Genomic DNA, 22876 nt, shown 5'->3' on the forward strand with positions numbered 1-22876 from the left:
TGTCTGTAGAGTTTTATCTTTTACAGGATGTGATATAATTGGAATCATAAAATCAGACGAGCTTCTTTCAAAGCTGCAATATTCATTTAAGGTCCTCCATGTCTTTTTGTGAATTGACTCATTTTTTTTCTTTTTTCCTTAAAGATTTTATCCATTTATCCATGAAAGACACAGAAAGAGAGAGGCAGAGACATAGGCAGAGGGAGAAGTGAGCTCCCCATGGGGAGCCCAATGTGGGACTCTATCCCAGGACCCCTGAGCCAAAGGCAGGCACTCAACCACTGAGCCACCCAGGCATCCCAACTCATTTTTTTAAAATCACTGAATAATATTTTATTGTATAGATGTACCAGTTTGTTTATTAATTTGCCTATTGAAAGTTACCTTGGTTTTTTTTTTCTAGTTTTTGGCTACAGCATTAGTTTCCCTAAGGTAGCTGTGGTAAAGCTCTGGGTAGCTTAAACAACAGAAATTTATGCTCCCATAGTTCTGGAGGCTAGAAGTCTGAAATCAAGGTGTCAGCAGAGCCATGCTCTCTCTGAAACTCTTGCATAAAATACTCACTTGCCACTTCCTCATCGTGGTGGTTGGTCTTCAGGCCTTGGCATTCCTGTGTTTGGAGTTGCATCACTTCAATCTCTAATTACTTGGTGTTCTCCCATTGTCTGTATCTCTTCTTCTTATAAGAACATCAGTCATAAAAAAAAAAAAAAGACATTAGTCACATTGGATTAGGACCCATTCTTCTAACATCACCTTAACTTGGTTATGTCTACAAAGACCTTATTTACAAGTAAAGTCATAATCATAGGTACTAGGAGTTAGGACTTCAACATATCTTCTTGGGAGACATAATTCAAACTTTAATATCTACTCTGAAAAAGAAAAAAATAATATCTACTCTGAATAAAGCTGATATAAGATGAAAGTGTTTGATTAATACCTCTTTTATTGAGTAAAATTACCTTCAGATGCAAATTGAATTATAAAAGGATTTTTAAAGCATGGTAAGTGGCCAATACGGTATGTTCCCATTTTGCTCCTATTTTTCAGCTTTCTTTACACTATCTCCACCTTTAAATGTTCAACCATCTGGTTTGAATTGAGTGCTCAGAAATTTTCTCCACATAGATTTACCTTATGAAATTAAGTTAGAGACTGATTAATATAGAGAGTTGGCATTATAATTGGGTATAAATTGGGTTAGAATTGAGTTAGGATTGGGTTTCCATATTTTCTTGGGACAAATGGCTTAGCTCTCTACCTAAATACATGTTCATCACTTTAACTTGCTTTTCTTTCAGAAATTATATTTGTTAGGATGCCAAAGGATTACTATGACTTTCATTATCAATTCAAAACACTTGATTATAAATTACTTTACTATGCATGCATTATTTTTGTGTTTATTAATATGCCATTCTTTATTTTCCCCTAATGATTTTTTTTGCCATAACAGTGAGATTAAAGAAGGAAAGTAACTCAGTCATCTAGCACTAGATCCCATTCTTGATATTGTTAATACTTCTTAATCAATCTTCTAGAATTTCTTTCCCCATTTAATAAAAAAGCAGTGATTATTCCAAAGTTTTATTTATTTTTTTTTAAATTTTTATTTATTTATGATAGTCACAGAGAGAGAGAGGCAGAGACACAGGCAGAGGGAGAAGCAGGCTCCATGCACCCGGAGCCCGATGTGGGATTCAATCCCGGGTCTCCAGGATCACGCCCTGGGCCAAAGGCAGGCGCCAAACCGCTGTGCCACCCAGGGATCCCTATTCCAAAGTTTTATAGCAGTATGTTAAGTATGTTGTCATATATTCTCCAGCTTTTCCCTTATTCAAGGGAATTCAAGCCAATAATAACAGTAAGAGACACAGAATGAGAAAAGACACTGTGGTGGGAATGGGCATGACTATGTAGAGCTGAATGGTTTTGGCTGCAACATAAAGTTTCTTGGATCCAGAGGAAATCAAGTTAGGATTAGTTGTCTCTAGCCTCAAGATAGGATAATTAATAAATATTAAAAGTTTTTTATTCAATCGCTTTATTTATTCCACAAATGTTGACTAAGTTCATATGGCTGATGCTGTTCTATGCTCTGAGGTTGCAGTAGTCAACAAAGAGACCATAATCCCTGCTGTCTTAAAGTTTATATTTTAATGGGGTAAGAAAGACAAAAACCAAATAAATAAGCACAATATGTAATTGTGAGCTGGCAATAATGCTTTGGAGAAAAGCAAAGGTGAGAGACAGCAGATGAGATGTGAGGATATCTGGGTGAAAAATATTTTGGCAAAGAAAATAGCACGTACAAAGAATGCGAGGCAGGAATGTGCCTATAGAGTTTGAGACATTGCAAGGTGTTTAACATAGCTAGAGTGCATTAAGCAAAATAGAGCAAAGTAGTAGGAGAGGTGTCAGCAGTTTTATTATGTGCTATTCTTACAGTGATCCTACACGGTAGCTATTATGAAGCCAATTAAGACAGCTAAGGCCAAGATAGCTTATGTAAAATATTTAAAACACAGTTATGAGGTGATAAAATTAAGATTTAAAACTCAGGTCTGTCAGGTTCTAAGCCTCATACTAGCTCGCAAAAGCCTAAAGGTAAACACTCAGGAATTTCACATGTCTGTTATTAAACCACCCTAGCTTGCAATGGTGGAAGTAATTGCATCACAGAAATTTTGGCAAACACAACAAATCAGGAGGGTTTTTTTTTAAAAATGATTCCTAGATAACTAAATATCTATTTCACCTTTAAAACTTTTCCAAATTAAAAATGTTTACAGTTTCAACTACTATCTCACTCTTACGACTAATTTCTGTAGAGGCAGGAATTGCTCATCTGTAACCTAGATTAATCCCACTGTAGTCTTTTGGCTCTTTACATAATTGTCCTGATAATTCCTAATGAATAATTCTTTTCTCTAAATTCAAATTCTTTGACCCTTTAAAATAAGTCTACTTTAGGCAAATTAGTGAGAGCAGGCGGCTAATGAGGTTGCGTTTATGGTTCAATCTCAGGACAGTTCAATCTGCTTCACGCAGAGACCAACTCTATTCAACAAGTAATGGTCTGTCCAGCTGGTCTCAGATTTGTAGTTTTGAGCACAAGGAAAGAGACTGAAAACAATTTTTCGCAAATTGAGTATCACTATTAGAAAAAAACCAACTGTGAGTTAGCAACAATAAGTAGATGAATTATTGTGATTTTTTTTATCTTTCTGTAATTTTAGCTATCTTTCCTTCTAAGTATAGTTGAAGAGCAATTATTTATATTCATCATCAATTTTTAAATACATAAAGTCAGGGCATTCAGATTCAAGCCCTGGTTCATCATTAGTCACTGTCCGTAAACGCTTCACTTAAGCTCAAAGGTCTCCAATTTTCCCACTTGTAAAATGAGGGTATTAGATTATATAATTACCAAGTTTCCTTTGAGATCTACATTTTATGGTCCCATGATTTTTTTAAATAATTGAAACATAGAGTTTTATAAGTAAAGGGTATTTTTAGTAATCTCATCCAGTATGAACTACCTTTCACTACATTATGTTGCAACAATAAACAAACTCAACATTTGAGTGGCTTAAAACAACAAAGGTTTATATTGTGTTTCCATAGCACAGTTTGACTGCAACTCTGCTTTATGTCTTCTTCATGCAGGGACACAAGTGGAAGGGACGGTTCCTTTCCAGAAAATGGTGTTTTTATGGCAGAGGGAAAAGAACCACGTAAAGGCTCTTAAATCTTTAGCTTATATGTGACTTACATTACTTTGGCTCACATTTCATTGTCCAAAGCGGGTCACATGGCTAAGCCTGAGGTCACTGGACAAGGGATGTATTAAGACAAGAAATATTTGAAACAAATAATATAGTCTACTCCATTTTTTCTCTTGTTTCCAAGTTCCAGGAAGATATTTCTAAACAAATATATTTAAGTAACCAAGAATATTAAAAATGAATAATAAAATGAATGAAAATTTAAATGACAATGACAGTTCAACAAATATTTATTAAGCAGATAATATGAGTAGGGTATTGACTATAGAAAAGACCAGTATTCTCTGGGCATATCCATACGATAGTGGAGCAGACAGATGTGTAAGGGCTGTTCACACATCATCCAAGAGATAATCACACTTCGAGATATTGCCAGATGTTTGTGCATTGATCTGGGCATTCTTTCCAGATGTAGAGAGAAAATTTAGTCCAAGAAGGTCAAACTAGTATTGTGATATGAAGAAATGTTTTCTGAAAGGAAATATACTCAAACTTGCTTTGAAATCATTGGTTCTAATAAAATTATACTTTGGTGATGATTTCAACTCAAATCGAGGGAATAGCATATCCAGATTGTATATTAGAAATTCCTATTTCTCTTCATCTTCATTTTTTTTCAAGATTTTATTTATTTATTTGAGATAGAGAACACACAAGAGAGCTTGAGTGGGGAAGGAGATGGGGAAGGGTAGAGGGAGAAGGAGAAGTAGGCTCTGTACTGTGCAGGGAGCCCAACGTGGGGCTCAATCCCAAAACTCCGGGATCATGACCTGAGCCAAAGGGAGAGGCTTAACTGACTGAGCCACCCAGGTGCCCCTTGATCTTCATTTCTTTTTTTTTTTTTTTAAGATTTTATTTATTCACTCGTGAGAGACAGAGAGAGGCAGAGACCCAGGCAGAGGGAGAAGCAGGCTCCACGCAGGGAGCCTGACGTGGGACTCGATCCTGAGTCTCCAGGATCACAAGCTGGGCCAAAGGTGGCGCTAAACCACTGAGCCACTGGGGCTGCCCCTTGGATCTTCATTTCATTTATCATTAGAAGCTTGAAAGGGAAAACTGTTTCTCCCTCTACTCACTCACACCCAATACTTCATACTTCTGGCTACCAAATGTGTGGGTTTTCCCAATTTTTTGTGGATACCAACTGAGAGCCCTATAATTCAGTTCAATTCTGACACTGTTTACCTGGAGTCAGTGCAAACCCCACAGGTTAAGGGCTCTGACCTATGACACCACCCACCCCTACCTTCCCCACTTCATATACCAATTGCAAGCCCAGGTTGTCACTCATGCTTCTGACAGACTGACTATAAGTTAGAGGTTCCCACAACCACTTTCTCAGACTTGATAATTTGCTAGAGTGGTTTACAGAACTCAGAAAAAAAAAGCAGTTTACTTACCAGACTACAGACTTATTAAAAAAGGATACAGCTCTGAAACAGTTAGGAGATGCATAGGACAAGGCATGGAAGATGGAAAAGGGTGCAGAGTTTTTGTGCCCTTGTCAGGAACCTCCAAGCATTCACCAACCCAGAAGCTCTCCAAACCCCTTCAGTTAGGGTTTTTTAATCAAAGCTTCATTACATAGCCATGATTGATTAAGTCATTGACTATGATGATTAACTCAACCTCCAGCTTTTTGCCCCTCCCCAGAGATCAGATGATGGGGCTGAAAGTTCCAGCCACCTAATTACATGGTTGGTCCACCCAGACAACCAGCCCCCATCCTGTGGCTATTTGAGGCTTTCCAAAAGTCCACTATTTAACAAATGCTGTTGTGCTTAAAGGGCTCACTATGATTAACACTCCTTTCACCTTTATCACTCAGCAACTATTTCAGCAAATATGGACAAAAGACCAAATATTATAAAAAATTATGCTCCAATGGCTCTTAGGAAATTACAAGAGTTTTAGGAGCTATGTACCAGGAACTGTGGAGGAGGATTTATATCACAATATCACATAACCTCTACCAGGGGTTGGTAAAAAGAAGAAGAAGAGGGAGGAGGAGGAGGAGGAAGAGGAGGAGGAGGAGGAGGAGAAGGAGGAGCAGGAGGAGGAGAAGAAGAAGTAGCAGCAGCAGCAAAGCTTTACATTTTAGGTATCCATGCTTAAAAATTGCATCAAACGCACTAAGAAGCTACTGTTAAAATATAAACTGAGGCAAATTACACATTTTAAGTGTATTTGAGCAAAATAAACAAACAAACAAAAAAACCCTATTCAAATCAGGTAGTGCCAAATGAGAAATGGCTGGGAGCACCCTGATAGGAGCTAGGGAAGGGCTGCTACAGAGAACAGGTGGAAGCAAAGTAAGACAATTATTTGATTGGCCAATGCTTCAGCTGTTGCCTTTATTTAGGGAAGCCTTATCCGCTGTTTGTGATTTGGTTGTCCTTAGGTTTTGATTTCTTCACCTTGACTCGCTACAGGTATAGGTCTTGGTTTGTTGATGCAGGCTTGCTAAGGCATTTGGGCCACCTCAGTGTAATGGGCTCCATGTTTAATTAATACTTTCTGGACTAAAGACTTAAGTCTCTTCAATCTGCCTGTTATATTACTGACTCTACATTTTCTCCTAAGCTAATCATAAAATAATTAAAGATATATTTCTCTCCATAAACTTAAATAATTATAGAAATAAATAGAAATTTTCTTCTCCTAACTAACATCATTATATCTAATTTATTTTTCCTCCTGACTCCCTTTATGCAGCCCTCTATGGAGCACTGAAAACAGGATATGTGTGCTATTTAATTTTCTGCTTCGCTGCAGCAGCTAGCTGACTAGCTGTTGGAGCTCCTTGAGGTTTTGAACCAAACCCTTGAACTAAGGCAAAGTTGCTCTTTCTCTAGGCTTGGAGGAGCAAGAAGAGATGCAAATGTGTTCATAAAGAGGGACTCAGTGTCAAAAGCAGAAGCAACCCAATAAGCCAGACTCTTTTATACTCCTATTCCTTGTGTTTGGATCTAATCTCCAGGATCTTATTTATTTTTAAATTAGGGGAATCCATGACTCATACTTTCCTTGGATGTCAAATACAACTAAAGTTTGTTACCTGTCTTCTCTATGTTGGGCATTGTAAAGAGTAGTTTACATAATTTTCTCATTTAATACGAAGCTTGTAGTAAAGGAAATTATTCTCATTTTGCCTAGAAATCTAAGACTTAGGGAGGAAAAAGTAAAACCATTCACCAAATAGTTCATTCAAATATCTAAAATCTTTTTTTGGGGCAGCCTGGGTGGCTCAGCGGTTTAGCGCTGCCTTCAGCCCCGGGCGTGATTCTGGAGGCCTGGGATCGAGTCCCACATCTGGCTCCCCGCAGGAGCCTGCTTCTCCCTCTGCCTGTGTCTCTGCCTCTCTCTCTCTCTCTGTGTGTCTCATGAATAAATAAATAAAATCTTTAAAATAAAAAAAAATAATAAAATCTTTTTTTGTTCAATGAACTTTTCAATATAGCCATATCACACATTCAGAATTTGAAAAACACTGATTCCAGTAGTCACAAGACTTTTTAAGCATTGGACCATTTAAAACATTTGGTCCCCCAGAATTATATAGCATTTATATAGATATGGTTAGAGAGTTCTGCCTTCAGACTTTTGGTTTTATGAAGGAAAACATCAATGTAAATATAATTAGCAGTTGTATTTCAGAAAACATAATCAAGAGAGGGAGATGCAAGGGGAAGATGATCAATAAACCCTGTAAATTGGTTCCACCTATGAATAATGAGCTACTGCTTAAGTCATGAAAAAGAAAAGTATTAAATTAAAATTATTTATTGTGTATTTATTGATGTGAAATGTTGGGATCTGAGAGCATACAGTCAAGAAAGAATTCCTGAGCCATCCTTAATGCAAGAAAGGTAGCTCTATAAAAACAGGAGGACAAGGGACGCCTGGGTGACTCAGTGGTTGAGCGTCTGCCTTTAGTTCAGGGCGTGATCCCAGAGTCCTGGGATCAAGTTCTGCATCAGGCTCCCCGCAGGGGAGTTGAGGCTACTTGTCAATGGGCTGTAAGTTGTAAGGACATTTAATTTTTTCTACATTTCTTTTACCTTTGTTCTCCGCATCATTCATCACCAGTGCATGCGCTACAAGTATAAGTTCAAATATCAACATGCTGTATATCCTTGAAGGGAAATTTGTTGTGAGAATGATGATAGAAATTTCAAAGAACCATAACTTGGGGAATAAATAGGCTTAAAAAAATTCCAAATAATCATCTTGACCATGTATGCTACCAGGCATGTTTCTCTAAGGCATGTTCCTTTACCCTAAGAGGCATTTTTTTACTCTAATATTGGAACTGCTTAGAGCACAGATTGTCATAAAGATAGATCTCATTAGTTCTTCGGGTCAGTTATAGTCCCTACCATCAATATATCTTCATTTTTAAATGAAGGGTAGTTTTCATGTTCTTTGTCTTGCAAATATTTCACTGAATTTTCTTATTTGACTCTATTTGGTTTTGCTATTTTATGGAATATATTAACCATGCTTTGTAAACTATATTAGTGAGGTCTTGTGTAAAGTTTTACACAATTTAATGTGTAAAATAAACACATGAGGCATGATTTAATGGTGAATTTTTATGGGTTCCAAGTCCAAATGTTATAATCCTGAGTAGGACCCCCAGAAATCAGTTGGTTGTTGTTGTTGATGTTGTTTTAAACAAGCCCTACATGATTCTGATGCATGTTATTTACAGACCAGACTTGAAAAGACATTAATCCATAGTTTAATGAAATAGGAGTTGGGAGATTATTGATTCTCAAAGTGTGGCAAAGGCTGGTGACCATTGGGGAAGTGATGTGAGATGAGGGAGTGTGTGTGGGGTCCATGTAGGAACAGGCTTTAAACGCTATAATGAAGTGTTATCTTCTTGTCAGAGTTGCTCAAATGTTTTCACATCAGGGCCCACAGAGAAAGGGTAATATATGTTTACCACACTTGTCCACACTGTCAGGACTGTTGACATCCAAGGATGGCCATTGGTGCCTCCTGCAGCTCTGGCACTCCTGTAACCTACTCTCTGCACACATATTGGGGAGTGCCACTAAAGAAGATGGGAAGACACTGAAGGGCTCTAAACAGGAGTGCTAAATGCTCAGCTTTGGCCACAGTGACAATGTACTAAGGAAGGGCAAGGCTGTAGGTAGAGAGGCCTCACACAAAATGATTGGGACCTGAAACAGTGTGGTCATAGCAAAGAGATATTTAGGGGGAAATCAGCTTAACATTTGATGAGAAATGAGTGAGAGGGAAAGAGGGCATAGTGAATGATGATTTCCAAGCTTCTAAATCTTAAAAAAGTATGACATTATCTCAAATAGTAAATTCAGGGAAGAACTCAGGGTAAATACCTACAGTTGAAATTTTTATTTTGACATATAATGCGGACATTCAGGGGAGGATGTCCATTAGGCAGAGATATCTTTCCACAGTTCAAAGAAGATACCTAATAGGAGATGAAGAATTGAGTTCTCATTTGTGAATCACTGAGCCCATACTGTAGACTATTTACCATGATAGGAACAGAAAAAGTCTAGAGAGAAAGTCTATAAAACTTTTTTTACATTATGGATCAAAGTCTTAAATATGAATATTCAACGTAATGACCCAGTAACTCTTCTAGGAAGATAATAATTGAAATAAGGTAAAGATTAACATGCCAAGGTAGCCATAACACATGTATATATAATGAGAAACTAGAAATAGCTCTAATGAAATCAATCAGACACATTTGTACTAAGAAAGTATTTGAAACATAAATTGTGTTGCTTTATGCTCTAGTATCTGGAGTTACTTTCAAAGATAGAAACACAATCCAGTAAACAAAATTAAATTAAAGCAATTTAAATATTTTGAAACACAGAAATACAGAATAAAATGCATAGGAAAAAAACTTTAAAAAATTACTTTCTTTCCATTTTTTTCATCTCTCACCATTTCCCCAGGTCCAATTTCTCAGCCTTCCCAAAGATCCTTCCTCTTGAGGCCCTCATAGGTTCTCCCCCTGTTTTTCCTCTTTGAAACAAATCTCAACCCTTTCTTATATAAGTCCCCTGTCTTGGATTCTCAAATCCCATTTCTCTCTTTCCCCATTATATTAATTTTGCATCATAAAAACCCAGGGATAAAGCTGACAAGGATAAAACAATTTATAGAAATTGGAGGAGGAGTAGGGAAGATGAGCAGATAAGTCCAAATTTACTCTAGAGGGCAAGGAAAAGGGGAAAGAATGTCAACACTTACTCAAAAGTTAACTTTTGTCTCCCCAAAATTTTAAGTGAAAAAAATATGTAATGGCAAATTATATGTCATGTACAACATATATGTGATATAAAAAATAGGCAGACAAAAAATCTCTAGTAATCATAAAATATAATATTTATACTAAATTTTATTTAAAAATCATACAGATATTCTAGCAATAAATTATAAGTCACAGAGCTCCTGCTAAGAGGGACTATTTATAGACAAAAGTATTAAGTAAATATTTCCTGTTCTTAAGATGCTGAAAATATATGCTTATTAGAGAGAAATCAGTTTTGAAAATATGTAAGAAATGAGAAATAGTTTATTTCAATCATAAGCTGTATGACCTTGACCTGTTTTACTTAAATTCTATATTTTCTCATCTGCAAAATGGAAACGATGATTATTTCTAATTGCACTGGAGTATTGTGAGGATTAAATAATGTATGTGTGACACCCATTCTGCTTTACCAGGAATTGTCGTCTTAACTTCAGTTGGACAGTCAAACTCAAGATTCACAGTAGGCTACATCAAGCCCTAAGATTGGTTATCTTTGAGAAAGTTTGCAGGATAAGCATGATGGCACATGTACCAACAACATAGCAGTGGTCTCATGATCCCTAGGCACAGCTTTGAATGTTCCAATCATTCTGCACACTGGGTGTGTGTAGTCACAAGGAACAAAGTTGGCTGGAAACTACTTCAGATCAGGGAAGCCCTCAGCTCTGAGGTCCTTTCAGCTTTTATATTGAATTGTATGCATATAAATGTTTAGTCTAATCTCTTTGGGTTTATGAGGATAACCCCCACACTGCAGGGCAGCTCCATTTCACTAGTTCCCAATCACTCATTAAACAGACTTGACAATGAGTTTCAAGTGCTTGGTCCAGTACACAGGACTTTCATTCATCTTGTATCCGTCATAGGTAATTTATAACCATTCCTGAGTTGCTGCTGCAAGACGAAAGGTCAAACCTTCAGGCATGCCTGACTCTAGGGAAAGGCCAAAGAAACAGCTGTTCACCCTTCCTTTCCTGTAGGTAAATGCTGAGACCCATAGTAAACAAATAAAAATCTTACAAACATTGCATTTGTCTTTCAAAAGCTGGTAGATCAAGGGTTCATTATAATACTATACTTGTTTTAGAAGGAGAACAAGGGAATCCACTGCTTGGTTGGAACCTTTTCCTCATTGATAGTTTTTTGAAAGATCATTGCTAAAAGCACTGGTTCTCCCTGGGCCTCTATCACAATCCTTTCACTTTTGATAAAATTTAAACTTATTCTGTCCTTCAAATAGTATTGTGCTGCCAGCTAATGATTATCATAGAAGACTTTAAAAATTCATTGTCAGAGATTGAGGGACGATGACAAGCTGTGGTTTTGAGTGGGTTGCTGAAATAGGATGGGGATGAAGGCCACTCAAGTGTGAGGTAGTCATTAAACTGTGAAGGATTGTTCCCATCCGCACTGAAGTCCCTCTGGAGTAGAAAGTTACTAGATGGTAGTTGGGATAATTGTTTGGAGGGAGTGAAAAGGAGAAGCTCCATCTGCCCCAAGGGCATGGACTTCTAAGAAGACTATGCAAGATAATGATAGCTAAACTACTTTTAATAATAAATGGCCATGAATTTGGGGGTCAGAGAGTAAAAAAAAGGGGGGGGGGAACCATGGAAAAAATGGAGGGTGAAGGAAGAGATGGGTGAACTTGGCAGAATGTTGATACTTCCAGAGAAAAAGAGCCAGTGAAACATTCCTCTCAGGGATGTACAAGGGACTAGGGACAAAAATGTCAAATTCTCAATTTTTAACTCATCTGTATTACTGCATTTTAAAGCCTCTCTGTGTCTCCAAAACTTTGTGAGATTTTATTACTTTTATAGCCTTGGAAAGTGGAATGACGAATAATGGTGAAATTGAGCTATAAATAAATGTGGCATGACTTAGGTTTGCCTCTCTGCTAAGGCCACTGTGATGGAAACAAGAGTTTTTTGAGCGATCATAATTCAGAAGCTTGAGGTGGTGACTGAGAGCAAAGTGAGGAGTAGCTCATGGTGGTAAAACATTCTGTGCACAAGTGGGCACAGATGCATGACTCAGGAGACAAAGCTTCTCCCATTTTCACTGCAGTAAGGTCATGCCAGGGGACACAAGCTGATTAAATAATGAGGAGAATCATCTAGATAGAATTAAGACTCTCTCAATAAATTATAATTTTTAAAAAATATTTTTTATTTATTTGAGGGAGAGAGAAAGAGAAGCACAAGCAGGGAGAGAGGCAGGAAAAGGGAGAAGCAGGTTCCCTGCCAGTCAAGGAGCCTGACAATGGGGCTCAATCCTAGCACCCTGGGATCATGACCTGAGCCAAAGGCAGACACACTCCACTGATTGAGCCACACAGTCATAAATTGTAATTTTTATGATTACTAATTTAATTTTCTGAATTAGAGGAGAATATTTTATATATATATAAAGTTTTCTTGGATCTGTGTGTACTTCTAGGACTTCTAACCCAGCACTAGATTTTCGTTAGAATTAATCTTCAGTGTTTTGTTAGGATTTTGTTTTGTTAGAAGCAATGTTTACTGTTACAATAGGTTATTAGTGCTTAAAGACCACTAGAAACCTTGAATGACCTCTTAACGCATCATTCAGCCTTGTAAAGAAATCACTGACACAGTTCTCATTTTCTGTGTTATAATTTATAAGTATTTTGTTTATATCTATAATTTGAAGCAAAGCCATATGGTCATCAAAAATTATTAAAATTTGATTTGATTATTTAAGCATGTGAATAATTTTCTCTGGTTCAAGGGTAAAAGGAAAACTACTCTGAATTCTACTAATTCTCTTCATAGAGTATTGGACATTTATGGATAAAAATTCATAAATATCAGAAAATTCTCAAAGTAAACTTAGGTTGATAGATTGGTTCATTCCGTAATATTTATATGCTCCTGGAATTCTAAAAATTCACATTGTATCACATTGTACCCACATTCACAGTTCACAGGACAAGTAAAATGAATTTCTGTACTAGAGTCTGAATAAGTAGCAGCTAATTAATAAATTAAATAATGTATTATATGTTATATTTTAGAATCAGAAAGGCAGAAATTGATAATAAAGAGGCTGAATTTGATAAACTCCAAATTGGGAAGATGCCACAGGTGGTTCTAGCCCATGGAACTACAAAATATCTCCATCCTACTAGATCTATATCCTAATAGAGCCAAATAGTCTGCTGTAGTACCTGAAATTTTCTACTCAGAGTTTGCTGCTTTTGTTAGGTAAGACTCCACAAAAGGTTCACTTATTAAATGGCAATTCTACATTAATCCATCAAGTCACCAACATAGATTAACTTTGAGGGTTGCCTGGATGGCTCAGTGGTTGAGTCTCTGCCTTCGGCTCAGGTCATGATGTCGAGTCCCACATTGGGCTCCTCACAGGGAGCCTGCTTCTCTCTCTGCCTATGTCTCTGCCTCTGTCTGTGTCTCTCATGAATAAATGAATAAAATCTTAAAAAAAAAGAAGCCCATAGATTTACTTTCAATTTGTTAACTTAGAGACTTGAAGCAAGAAGACCTAATGTGATCAACCATGGAAGAGTTTAGAAAAGATTTTAAGCCTGTGAAATTGGTTACAGTGGCCCCTCTAATGGTGATTCTGATTGATCCCAGTGCAGAGTGGGTACATGTACTTCTTACTGTGAGAAACAGGGGTTCTGAAGAAAGATGTTGGAAGCAATAACAAGGCAACATTCACTCATGCTCACTTGTCGCTTGCCTGGAAAAAGGAATCCTTCTACTCACGAAAGAGAAAGAAATATAACTAATCAAATCTGTTTACCTGGAATTGCCTTCCTTCTTAGCTATACGAACTTAGGGAGAAATGAGCAAGAAATCCATTGCTCTAGAAGGTTGTAGTCTGAAGGGCACTTCTACTTCTGAGCAAATGGAGTAACAGGGACCAGAATTACCCTCCTATCTGAAGCAATAGAGAAATGGACAGAATATATGAAACTATGGTTTTCAAGATGTGGGCTATTAGGACAGTCCTCCCCAAGTACTGGGAAACAAACCAAGAGTGCCCTACCATTGCTCGAGCTTACCATGTAGACAGAGTTTCCAGGCAACAGTATAGGAAGAGGACACTGAATTGAAGGGGCAAAGTTGACTGTTTGAGGACACCCAGAGAGAAAGAGTTCACAGTACAGAGGACTGGCAGAGATTTCCGCACAGACACAGAATACCAAAGAGCTGCGGAAGCTGCCCCTTGAGTATTCAGCTGAGATCTGGTGAGCTTATACATGTGACAAAGCTACCAGACCTGGGAAAGGATATGACTTGAAATGATTAGAGGTTATAGTGCCAGCACTTACAGAGGGCCGACAGCAGTACCTGTCCTTACTGGGCAGACCAGATAACCTCATGATTTACAGGACATCAGGTAGAGTAAACAGAGGGTCCTACTCAGTATTGGTGAATAATTAGCTCTAGACTCAGCCTACTCTTTTTCTAAAAATAAAAAAGATTTTATTTATTTATTCATGAGTGACAGAGAGGCAGAGACATAGGCAGAATCTCCCCTCCTCTCTCTGTGGGGAGCCTGATAGGGACTCGATTCCAGGACCCCGGGATCATGACCTGAGCCAAAGGCAGACGCTCAACCACTGAGCCACCCAGGTGCCTCTAGAGTCAGCCTACTCTTGTCTTGTTTAACAAATGTTGAAAGTAAGTAGGAAACAGATCAAACTATTTCCAAATAACTTAACTGTATCCCAGAACAAACCCCAAGAATAGGAACATAAAAAATAACCAGCACCTGACAATGTAAAATTCAACAACCAAATGAAAAAGGCATGCAAAAAATAGGAAAATAAGACCCAAATGAGGATAAAAATCCATTAAAACTTATCACAAATTGACACAGAAGTTGGGACTATCAGATAAGGATATTAAAACAGTTACTATAACTGTATTTCAGATGTTTAAAAAAGTTAAGTAGAAATATGATAGATATAAAAAAAGATGCAAATCAAACTTAGATGAAAACAGCAATATGTGAGATGAAAAGGACATTGGATAGGATTCATGACAAATTAGACATTGAACGGAAGATTAGTGAAATGAAGACACAGCAATAGAGACTGTTTTAAAGTTAAACACGCAGAGAAATGAGGTGTAAAACCAAAACAGAGCAAAATAAACATGCAACAACAACAACAAAAACCCTACCAAAAACAAAGCAAATGAACCACAGAATTTCAAGAGGCCTGATATACATGTAACTGGAGTCCTTGACCAAGGAGATAAGGAGAAAAAATATTTGAAGAAATAATGGGCCAACTTCTCCAGGGGATAAACAAATTTAAAAAAAAAAAAAAGAGAGAAAACAACAACAAAAAACCCTCAAAGTACTCAATAACACCTTCCCCCGCAAAAACAAGAACTCCCCAAACACACTCCAAGCATAAAGAAAACCAGGCAAAAACACATCATAATCAAATTGCTCCAAATAAATGGCACAGAGACAATCTTAAAGGCAGCCAAGGGAAAAAAAGACATAGGTCATACAGATGAACAAAGACAAGAGTGAGAGCATTTCCTTCTGGGTAGATATACAGCTGGTGCAGCATCTCATGGCAGGTTGATTATATTATACTTTTCATATGGAGAAGTGATTCATTACACTAAAATAGACAATTATTCTGCATTTAGATTTGTTTCTTCTACTGACCACAGTTACCAAAGCAACACAATCCATAGACTCCTAAATGCTATAATCACATCATGCTATTCCATAGAAAATCGTTTCTGTCTTTTCCTATCACTCTCCTTCCTATCACATATTGGGAATATTGTTGGTGTTTAATATTATAGTTTAGTTCATAGGTTATAAAATGTCAGGAGAACATTTTGACAAGACGTGGGAAGAAATGCAGTAGGCATCCCTAAGATGGCCCACAATGATCTCCTCGACCCCACCCATGGTATTCATACCCTTGTGAGACTCTTTCTCCTTGAGTATGGACCGAACCTAGTGTACAAGTAATGCCATGTCTCTTCTGATATTAGATCATAAAAAGCTGTGGCTTCCACCTTCCATGCTTACTCTTGTTCTCTTGTGTGCTTGCTCCGAGGGAAGCTCACTGTCATATTGTGATCTTTCCTATGGAGAGGATCACGTGGCAAAGAATGGCCCAAGGCTAATAGCCCATGAGGACCTGAGGCCCTCAATGCAAAAATGTAAGGAACTAAACTCTACCCCGTTGACTTTGGAAGCAGATTGTTCCCTTGTTAAGCCTCCAGATGAGACTGCATGGCAGACCCAGCCAACAGGGGGACTGGGGCCACATGTGGACTCACGCACCATGAGTCAGGGCTGAGCTGTGTCTAGATTTCTGACACACAGAAACTACACGTCAGTAGATGCTTGATGTTTTAAGCTACTAAGGTTTGAGAGTGATTTGTTAGACAACAATAGATAAATACTACACTTGGAGATCCAGGAATTGGAGAATGTTGTGTCAAAAATGCAGAAATAGGAAAATTAAAACCACGCAAATCAATGAAGAGCATCCAGTGAGAGTTTATGACATATGAGAACAGTTCATGGACAGGGAGCTTTTACATTTAAAGGCGATAGGAATCTCAAAGGTGTGCTATTACAAGAAGGCTTCTGAAGTGAAAATGAGGATGTTGTTTAACCTTTACAATGATTGATTATTGCAGGGGGAGTTTCCAGGATGCAGGCAATTGGTTAAAAACGGTAATTTTATACCATTTTTAGAAAGATAACTTAATTTTTTTTTTGATAACTTAATTTTCTTGTATGATTACCAAAGACATTTAAAAGGAACATCCTGAGTTTCACTTGTTTTGCAGAATGAGTTAAATTAAGTTTTACTTACCTGGTTTTCTTGTTTGGGCATTTCCAAGGCTGGTCTCCATTTTATATCTAACATCTATGAATGATGAGCATATGGCGGGAGAGGGTTCTGGTGTTTTCTTTTTTAAGAGGAAGGGTTTTAGTATATTAGATGGGAGTCAACTGTTTTATTTTTCTTTTTGGAGTTTACTTATGGAGCAATGGTGCATGTTGATAACTGGCAGGTATGCATTGAATGGCATAATTTTTCCTATCCAATAATTTTTTAAAAAACCGTTTTTATATTCAGGCAATTTCCAACTTTGTTTTCTCTTTTCAAGATCAAAGTCAGACTTCTCGATGACCAGAACACAGGCAGGAGATCTAGATTTTGCCAAACAGACAGACGTGCTTGAAACTTGGATCTGGAAGAAGGCAGGGGAGGTGGTGGCTCTGCCCAGTGGAACTGGCATAATAATATCCAGACAAGCAGGATGATAGAACTGTCTGTTTTTCCTCAAAGGCAAGTTGGTGAAATTCCAGCTTCTGGTATAAAAGTTAACTGAGGCCAAGCTGCGATGGCCATGGAGTTCCCCTTAGAGAAGTCATTGTGGTAGGACTGCCATTTTTCCTGGCTGCCCACTTCAGAGCCAAGATGTCTGGCTTTCAAGTGAGGCCCTGGGCTATCCAGTATTCTTTCATAAAATTCTTTTTTGTTTAAAATACTCAGAGAGGATTCTGTGGTTGGCAACTAAAATCATTTTTCTGATAGATTATAATTTATTGACTGGCCCATTATTTTCCCAGGGATGTGTCATTATCCTTCTACATATGTATATATGGACATATGTATATATAATTCTAGATGAAGACTTTTCATGTTTCCATTCTTCTTTTACCTACCCCTGTACCAATACCATATCATATTAATTATTAGAAATCTTTAGAATGCTTTACCTATCCATTTCTAAGATTACTGAGCTAAAAAAACTTCTACATGATTGGCAAAGGATATAGAAAATTATTTTCATAATTTCATCTACTTTTGGTCTTTCTAAGCTTTATTTTAGGTGCATACAAGTTCATGATTCTTGCATCTTTCTGGTGACTTGCCTCACTCGTAATTATTCCTTTTTATTCCTAATAACATATATTCTATAAAGTCTGTTGGGTATTAATTTAGCTATACAGATTTTATTTCGGTTTATAATTTTTCTGGAGTGACCTTTTTTATCCTTTTACTTCAACCTTTCTGTATCACCACAGTTTAGGGCAATTTCTTGTCCATGAACGACAGCTAAATTTTGTTTTTATATTTCATTTGAAAATTTTAATCATTTTAAGTGGTGATTTTTTTAGTTCATTTACATGTTCGTGATTATTAATAATTTAAATTTGTTTCTATCATCGTGTTTTGTGCTTTCTGCTTACCATGCTTTTTCATAGTCTGATTGCCTTCCTCCTCCTTTCATGCACTATTTTGGCTTGATGCAATTTTCTTTATTCCCTGCCTCCACCTCCTGATTTGACAATATTATTTTGTCTTCTTTCAATGTCATTCTTATAAATTTAACAGGCACAATCTGATTTTTTAAAATATAAAGGGAGGGGTGCCTGGGTGGCTCAGTCAGTTCATTGACTCACTCTTGATTTCGGCTCAGGTTCTGATCTCAGGGTTGTAGAATCGGGCTCCACGCTCAGTTCTGCTTCTGTCTCTCTTCTCCTTCTGCCCCTTCTTCACTCATGAGTGTGTGTGCACTTGCACGCACTCTGTCTCTCAAATAAATCTTTTTAAAAAGTCTAAAGATAAAAAATACCCCTGCACTCCTATTGAATGAGTGTCTTATTAGTTTACTTTTGACCATGCTGTGCACATATTTATTGTGTTACTGTGTATTTTCCTTGCATCTCCTTGTTTTGTACTCATAAATGCATTAGTGTATGTTTAATAATGTCTTTGCCTGTAAGCTTTTAACATATTATCTCTTCCATTCAATTTCAATTTTTCTCTTTCTTAAGTATATGTCTTAGTCTTCTGTAGTACTGTCAATAAGTTGGAAATGTCCTCCTGAAAAATCATTATTTTCTCCTTAACTCTTGAATGATATCTTATCTTTGAAGATAGTACATCCTTGTCTTCAGGCAGTTATTGTTTCTGTGGAGACTTGTGATCGCAGCCTAACCTTGGTTCCTGTGTTGGTGTCTCTGTTTTCCCTCTGGTTGCTTAATAAATCTCGTCATCTTCTGTATTTGTGATGTGCCTTGGTTGGGAATTTACTTTGATTTATTTTATTTCATTTATCATGCTCGAGACTTTTTGAGCTTTATTTTTTCTGAAGCTTCACAACTCTCATGGGTTTTGAGGAATCTGAGACTTTTATCACCTGAGTATTATCACTTTCCCAATCTCTCTCTTCTGTGTACCCTTTTTAGAAGATTATGGAGCTTTCTCTTCTATTCTTGTTATCTGTTAACCTTGCTAACAGATATCCTGTTTTTCTCTTCAGCTGTATTTAATTTCTTGAGTTTTAAATGGCTACATTAATAGTTATTTTTATTCAGTTATATAAACAAGTTGTTTGTTAGTCTATTATCTCAAGGATTGGGGTTTAGTCCCCTGTTTATTGCTTCTGTTAACTCATTGCTTTTGTTTCCCTTTATGACTTGTGTGATTTTTTTTATTGTTATATTTTCTTTGAGAGTTTTCTTTAAAATTTTTATTTATTCTAGGAGAACATTTTGTGATTAGAATTATGAGAGCTTCCCTCTGAATACTTTTTTATTTGCTTTTGCCAAGAATCTAAGTGTACCATTGGTTCAGGAACAGTTTTAAAGTTCTTGTGTATGTGTGTATATATGTCTGTGTATGTGCACATGTGTAGGGGAGGAGGACCTCAGGTCACATGCACACTGTAAATGGGATGGATGCAAAATCTCACGGTTTTGGTTCCCTGGAGGTCTGATGTACAAAGACGAGGCAGTCATTAGCTTCATGGTTGCTCTCCCATACCCTCGATGGTGGGAAGATTATTTGTTAGGCCCTCTTTTCACTGAACGCCTTAGTTTCAAATCCCCCAGTTCCTTTCATGGACATAAAAAAACAAGCTCCTGATATACAAGATCCACACTCCCCTCTTCACTTTCTTGCCTGTTGATGAACACCCACACGGTGTTGATAGACATAATTATCCTGCTGATTTGCAACTCTTTCTTTGTGTTACCTGGTGATCTCTCTTTCACTTATACATTTGTCTTATTGGATTTGGTATTCCTGAGTATTTGTAATGGGGGAATTGTAGGTTTATATACATTGTCATCTTGCTAAAAATAAATGTTAATTATCTATTCATTAAAGTAAAACTATCTGTTGAAATGGCAGGTTGTTACTGTTTCTTGTGCCTGGCTCCTGGTAGTAAATGTAAATGCATTTTTTAATTGTAATGGGTTCTTATCAAGACAGAAGCTTTCTTTAAAATAAATATCTTTCAGAATCAGAGATGAAACTAAATACACCAGCAACATCGATCATCTCTATTTTTATATATGCCAGTATCAAAATTGGCTACTTCTGTAAGTTTGCATTCAGTAGGTTTTATTTTATTTATTTTAATTATATAGTTTATTTATTGGGGATCATTCTTCTTGCAGACATTCTTCACATAATCATTTGCCTTTTATTGTAATTAAATGATTTTTTTCTTTTTTTGTATATTTTCCTATTGGAGTTCGATTTGCCAACATACAGTATAACACCCAGTGCTCATCCTATCAAGTGTCCCCCTCAGTGCCCATCACCCAGTCACCCCATCCCTCCACCCACCTCCCCTTCCACTACCCCTAGTTCATTTCTCAGAGTTAGGAGTCTCTCATGTTTTAAGTAAAAGTAATAATTTCCAGAACCAGAATCACTTAACATGTTAAGCAGTAATAACTAATACTTAAATATATGTACAAGATAATTCATTTCTTGAACAATGTATACTCTTTAAAAACTCCATTTGAATGGGATTGTTAATAACAAAAAATTAAAATATGTAAGAGGGTGGACATGTATGTCTTTTTTTTCCATTCTAATGAATTAAGTTTCACTTTTTAAAAAGATTTTATTTATTTATTTGAGAGTGAGAGAGCGTATGAGCAGGGCGGGGAGGAACAGAGGGAGAGGGAGATGCAGACACTCCAGTGAGCAGAGAGCCCACCACATGTGGGTGATCCCAGGACCCTGGGATCATGACGTGGGTGAAAGGCAGACTCTTAGTTGACTGAGCCACCCAGGCTCCCCGGGGGTCTTACTTTTCTATCACTTGGGCTAACAATCATAAGACACTTTCCAAGTACTTTATTGTAGCTTTTCATTATATTAGGGAATTTAGTATTAATAAGTTACCATTAATAACTATAATCATTATTTATTTCAATTAATATTAATAAATAAAATTCTTTTCCCAATATTACCTGATTTTATTTTTTTAAGTTAATATTCTTGATTATTGCAAATATCTCACACTCAAAATAACCTTAAATGACATGGTAAAATCCCATCTGATTGACATTTATAACAGTTCAATCATTAAAAATATATAACATTGTTGGATATTGATTCATGTTATTATATTTCTATAGTAAAAGAAGAATTAGCCAGAGATTTTATATCTATTTCAAGAGGCCTCACTTATTGGTTTTTCCTGTTCCTTCCCAGACTCATTAGTGCTAAATTCCCAGACAGCTGGTCTTTATCATTTAAATTTTAAATTATATATATTGCATTATTTAGATATTGTATTTAATAATATGCATATAATACACGCATGCATATGTAATATTGCAAGTTTCCTTATTTACCACTCTCTCTTTCTAATCTTCTCCTGGGAGATGTGTGTTAGATCAAGACCTCAGACTACTTTACTTGAGTATTCGGGTGGGGGGTAATTTTTTCATAAATGGTATGAGTGATATCTTCTTAATTCTTATAAAACTACAAACACTTTTCAACCTACTGGCAGGGTATAAAATTCTTGATTTTAGTCTTTTGCAGTTGTCTGTAGATGCTATTCTCTTGACTTCTAGCTTCTAGTCAGTCCAGAGTTTGTGTGAATGTGATTCTGGATGCTGTCATCTGGGTACTGAATATTTCAGTCTAATAGGACCAAAGCTAGAAGTCAAAGTAATGTATTAAATCCCAAGAGGCAGGTAAGAACATGGATCAGATGCAAAAGTAAGGACAGCTGAGAGCGTTCTGGATGTCTAGGTTAGAGCAGTTAAACCTGGAGAAGTCATTTGGGTCTGAAGGAAGTGTTTTGTTATAGGACAGAGATATCTGAGGATACAGAATTTTTGAGTCAAACTCTGGGACCAGACACTCAAGGACTTTATGATCTCAGTGGGTTTGTGTCTCATCAGGCTGCATTTCGTGGGTTGTATTTCACTGACAATGGAATGGCTCCATCGCAAGCCTTCATATCTGTGGCACTGCAACATTTCCTACCTGCTATATATTTCAGTAGCTTTAATTTAGTCACCCTCCCTTCTTCCACCCACATGATTAAGATTTGTTAATGGAAATATTTGTCAGACAGCATGAGATGGTGAATTAGATTTCCTTTTAAGTGTGACACATGGCTGAGGAACTAATCTCATTTCTCTGTGAGACCTGGTGTACCTAGGATGACCCTAATAATGTACTGTATCTTCGTAAAGACAAAAGCCAGGCATATTGTAAAGTGTGGCATCACAGAGCTGGAAGGGAACTTCTGTTGTTTCTGTCTGCTGGTTCTAAGATGACATCTGGAACTTTTGGAGATTTTTGGTTTTCTCTTCAGGCAAGACAAACTATATTCTTTCATGAATGCATTTTATGGGAATAATGGGGCTTTGAGATTATGAACACCAGACTAGAAAGTCTGAGCTCTAGAACTGACTGAAATATAAAATACAAATTGCTTAATCT

At 36.9% G+C, this 22876-nt stretch overlaps 1 protein-coding gene and 1 long non-coding RNA gene across 3 annotated transcripts in view; one reads left to right on the forward strand and one right to left on the reverse strand.

Annotated features, from left to right (window-relative positions):
- LOC144316442 (uncharacterized) overlaps positions 1–18383 on the reverse strand; it is a 41344-nt gene extending 22961 nt beyond the window's left edge. Inside the window, exons 1-2 of the long non-coding RNA XR_013382390.1 lie at positions 16973–18383; positions 565–676 (exon numbers count right to left, since the gene is read on the reverse strand). This is a non-coding gene — a long non-coding RNA (uncharacterized LOC144316442). The remainder of the gene's footprint in view (positions 1–564; positions 677–16972) is intronic.
- CRB1 (crumbs cell polarity complex component 1) overlaps positions 1–22876 on the forward strand; it is a 214925-nt gene that overhangs the window by 14720 nt on the left and 177329 nt on the right. The gene's annotated exons all lie outside the window — the stretch shown is intronic.

The sequence above is a fragment of the Canis aureus genome, chromosome 6 (assembly GCF_053574225.1).
Source record: "Canis aureus isolate CA01 chromosome 6, VMU_Caureus_v.1.0, whole genome shotgun sequence".
Taxonomy (NCBI): domain Eukaryota; kingdom Metazoa; phylum Chordata; class Mammalia; order Carnivora; family Canidae; genus Canis; species Canis aureus.